We start from the raw sequence: 5,650 nt of genomic DNA on the forward strand, positions 1-5,650 counted from the left end.
CATCTATCACATAATATCAAACGCGTTAAGAGATTTATATATCACATAATATTCACATGTTAAAAATATATAGTTTCCAACAAAATTTGTTAAGCAATCATTTTTCAAGTAAACACGGTCGAAGTCCAGACTCACTAATGCATCCTAACAAACTCGATAAGACACACTAATGCAAAATTCTGGTTCTCTAAGACCAACGCTCTGATACCAACTGAAATGTCCCGTTCTTATTGATTAAAAACGTTCCATATTAATTGATTTCGTTGCGAGGTTTTGACCTCTATATGAGACGTTTTTCAAAGACTGCATTCATTTTAAAACAAACCATAACCTTTATTTCATCAATAAAGGTTTAAAAAGCTTTACGTAGATTATCAAATAATGATAATCTAAAATATCCTGTTTACACACGACCATTACATAATGGTTTACAATACAAATATGTTACAACAAAATAAGTTTCTTGAATGCAGTTTTTACATAATATCATACAAGCATGGACTCCAAATCTCGTCCTTATTTAAGTATGCGACAGCGGAAGCTCTTAATAATCACCTGAGAATAAACATGCTTAAAACGTCAACAAAAATGTTGGTGAGTTATAGGTTTAACCTATATATATCAAATCGTAACAATAGACCACAAGATTTCATATTTCAATACACATCCCATACATAGAGATAAAAATCATTCATATGGTGAACACCTGGCAATCGACATTAACAAGATGCATATATAAGAATATCCCCATCATTCCGGGACACCCTTCAGATATGATATAAATTTCGAAGTACTAAAGCATCCGGTACTTTGGATGGGGTTTGTTAGGCCCAATAGATCTATCTTTAGGATTCGCGTCAATTAGGGTGTCTGTTCCCTAATAATTAGATTACCAGACTTAATAAAAAGGAGCATATTCGATTTCGATAATTTAACCATAGAATGTAGTTTCACGTACTTGTGTCTATTTTGTAAATCATTTATAAAACCTGCATGTATTCTCATCCCAAAAATATTAGATTTTAAAAGTGGGACTATAACTCACTTTCACAGATTTTTACTTCATCGGGAAGTAAGACTTGGCCATTGGTTGATTCACGAACCTATAACAATATATACATATATATCAAAGTATGTTCAAAATATATTTACAACACTTTTAATATATTTTGATGTTTTAAGTTTATTAAGTCAGCTGTCCTCGTTAGTAACCTACAACTAGTTGTCCATAGTTATATGTACAGAAATAAATCGATAAATATTATCTTGAATCAATCCACGACCCAGTGTATACGTATCTCAGTATTGATCACAACTCAAACTATATATATTTTGGAATCAACCTCAACCCTGTATAGCTAACTCCAACATTCACATATAGAGTGTCTATGGCTGTTCCGAAATATATATAGATGTTTCGACATGATAGGTCGAAACATTGTATACGTGTCTATGGTATCTCAAGATTACATAATATACAATACAAGTTGATTAGGTTATGGTTGGAATAGATTTGTTACAAATTTTCACGTAGCTAAAATGAGAAAAATTATCCAATCTTGTTTTACCCATAACTTCTTCATTTTAAATCCGTTTTGAGTGAATCAAATTGCTATGGTTTCATATTGAACTCTATTTTATGAATCTAAAGAGAAAAAGTATAGGTTTATAGTCGGAAAAATAAGTTACAAGTCGTTTTTGTAAAGGTAGTCATTTCAGTCGAAAGAACGACGTCTAGATGACCATTTTAGAAAACATACTTCCACTTTGAGTTTAACCATAATTTTTGGATATAGTTTCATGTTCATAATAAAAATCATTTTCTCAGAATAACAACTTTTAAATCAAAGTTTATCATAGTTTTTAATTAACTAACCCAAAACAGCCCGCGGTGTTACTACGACGGCGTAAATCCGGTTTTACGGTGTTTTTCGTGTCTCCAGGTTTTAAATCATTAAGTTAGCATATCATATAGATATAGAACATGTGTTTAGTTGATTTTAAAAGTCAAGTTAGAAGGATTAACTTTTGTTTGCGAACAAGTTTAGAATTAACTAAACTATGTTCTAGTGATTACAAGTTTAAACCTTCGAATAAGATAGCTTTATATGTATGAATTGAATGATGTTATGAACATCATTACTACCTTAAGTTCCTTGGATAAACCTACTGAAAAAGTGAAAAATGGATCTAGCTTCAACGGATTCTTGGATGGCTCGAAGTTCTTGAAGCAGAATCATGACACGAAAACAAGTTCAAGTAAGATCATCACTTGAAATAAGATTGTTATAGTTATAGAAATTGAACCAAAGTTTGAATATGATTATTACCTTGTATTAGAATGATAACATACTGTAAGAAACAAAGATTTCTTGAGGTTGGATGATCACCTTACAAGATTGGAAGTGAGCTAGCAAACTTGAAAGTATTATTGATTTTATGTAACTAGAACTTGTAGAATATATGAAGAACACTTAGAACTTGAAGATAGAACTTGAGAGAGATCAATTAGATGAAGAAAATTGAAGAATGAAAGTGTTTGTAGGTGTTTTTGGTCGTTGGTGTATGGATTAGATATAAAGGATATGTAATTTTGTTTTCATGTAAATAAGTCATGAATGATTACTCATATTTTTGTAATTTTATGAGATATTTCATGCTAGTTGCCAAATGATGGTTCCCACATGTGTTAGGTGACTCACATGGGCTGCTAAGAGCTGATCATTGGAGTGTATATACCAATAGTACATACATCTAAAAGCTGTGTATTGTGCGAGTACGAATACGGGTGCATACGAGTAGAATTGTTGATGAAACTGAACGAGGATGTAATTGTAAGCATTTTTGTTAAGTAGAAGTATTTTGATAAGTGTATTGAAGTCTTTCAAAAGTGTATAAATACATATTAAAACACTACATGTATATACATTTTAACTGAGTCGTTAAGTCATCGTTAGTCGTTACATGTAAGTGTTGTTTTGAAACCTTTAGGTTAACGATCTTGTTAAATGTTGTTAACCCAATGTTTATAATATCAAATGAGATTTTAAATTATTATATTATCATGATATTATCATGTATGAATATCTCATAATATGATATATATACATTAAATGTCTTTACAACGATAATCGTTACATATATGTCTCGTTTAAAAATCATTAAGTTAGTAGTATTGTTTTTACATATGTAGTTCATTGTTAATATACTTAATGATATGTTTACTTATCATAGTATCATATTAACTATATATATATCCATATATATGTCATCATATAGTTTTTACAAGTTTTAACGTTTGTGAATCACCGGTCAACTTGGGTGGTCAATTGTCTATATGAAACATATTTCAATTAATCAAGTCTTAACAAGTTTGATTGCTTAACATGTTGGAAACATTTAATCATGTAAATATCAATCTCAATTAATATATATAAACATGGAAAAGTTCGGGTCACTACAGTACCTACCCGTTAAATAAATTTCGTCCCGAAATTTTAAACAGTTGAAGGTGTTGATGAATCTTCTAGAAATAGGTTTCATATCGACAATTGACCACCCAAGTTGACCGGTGATTCACGAACGTTAAAACTTGTAAAAACTATATGATGACATATATATGGTTATATATATATAGTTAACATGATATTATGATAAGTAAACATATCATTAAGTATATTAACAATGAACTACATATGTAAAAACAAGACTACTAACTTAATGATTTTGAAACGAGACATATATGTAACGATTATCGTTGTAACGACATTTAATGTATATATATCATATTAAGAGATATTCGTACATCATAATATCATGATAATATAATAATTTAAAATCTCTTTTGATATTATAAACATTGGGTTAACAACATTTAACAAGATCGTTAACCTAAAGGTTTCAAAACAACATTTACATGTAACGACTAACGATGACTTAACGGCTCAGTTAAAATGTATATACATGTAGTGTTTTAATATGTATTCATACACTTTTGAAAGACTTCAAGATACTTATCAAAATATTTCTACTTAACAAAAATGCTTACAATTACATCCTCGTTCAGTTTCATCAACAATTCTACTCGTATGCACCCGTATTCGTACTCGTACAATACACAGCTTTTAGATGTATGTACTATTGGTATATACACTCCAATGATCAGCTCTTAGCAGCCCATGTGAGTCACCTAACACATGTGGGAACCTTCATTTGGCAACTAGCATGAAATATCTCATAAAATTACAAAAATATGAGTAATCATTCATGACTTATTTACATGAAAACAAAATTACATATCCTTTATATCTAATCCATACACCAACGACCAAAAACACCTACAAACACTTTCATTCTTCAATTTTATTCATCTAATTGATCTCTCTCAAGTTCTATCTTCAAGTTCTAAGTGTTCTTCATAAATTCCAAAAGTTCTAGTTTCATAAAATCAAGAATACTTTCAAGTTTGCTAGCTCACTTCCAATCTTGTAAGGTGATCATCCAACCTCAAGAAATCTTTGTTTCTTACAGTAGGTTATCATTCTAATACAAGGTAATAATCATATTCAAACTTTGGTTCAATTTCTATAACTATAACAATCTTATTTCAAGTGATGATCTTACTTGAACTTGTTTTCGTGTCATGATTTTGCTTCAAGAACTTCGAGCCATCCAAGGATCCATTGAAGCTAGATCCATTTTTCTCTTTTCCAGTAGGTTTATCCAAGGAACTTAAGGTAGTAATGATGTTCATAACATCATTCGATTCATACATATAAAGCTATCTTATTCGAAGGTTTAAACTTGTAATCACTAGAACATAGTTTAGTTAATTCTAAACTTGTTCGCAAACAAAAGTTAATCCTTCTAACTTGACTTTTAAAATCAACTAAACACATGTTCTATATCTATATGATATGCTAACTTAATGATTTAAAACCTGGAAACACGAAAAACACCGTAAAACCGGATTTACGCCGTCGTAGTAACACCGCGGGCTGTTTTGGGTTAGTTAATTAAAAACTATGATAAACTTTGATTTAAAAGTTGTTATTCTGAGAAAATGATTTTTATTATGAACATGAAACTATATCCAAAAATTATAGTTAAACTCAAAGTGGAAGTATGTTTTCTAAAATGGTCATCTAGACGTCGTTCTTTCGACTGAAATGACTACCTTTACAAAAATGACTTGTAACTTATTTTTCCCACTATAAACCTATACTTTTGTGTTTAGATTCATAAAATAGAGTTCAATATGAAACCATAGCAATTTGATTCACTCAAAACGGATTTAAAATGAAGAAGTTATGGGTAAAACAAGATTGGATAATTTTTCTCATTTTAGCTACGTGAAAATTGGTAACAAATCTATTCCAACCATAACTTAATCAACTTATATTGTATATTATGTAATCTTGAGATACCATAGACACGTATACAATGTTTCGACCTATCATGTCGACACATCTATATATATTTCGGAACAACCATAGACACTTTATATGTGAATGTTGGAGTTAGCTATACAGGGTTGAGGTTGATTCCAAAATATATATAGTTTGAGTTGTGATCAATACTGAGATACGTATACACTGGGTCGTGGATTGATTCAAGATAATATTTATCGATTTATTTCTGTACATCTAAC

This window comes from Rutidosis leptorrhynchoides, chromosome 2, assembly GCF_046630445.1.
Source record: "Rutidosis leptorrhynchoides isolate AG116_Rl617_1_P2 chromosome 2, CSIRO_AGI_Rlap_v1, whole genome shotgun sequence".
NCBI lineage: Eukaryota > Viridiplantae > Streptophyta > Magnoliopsida > Asterales > Asteraceae > Rutidosis > Rutidosis leptorrhynchoides.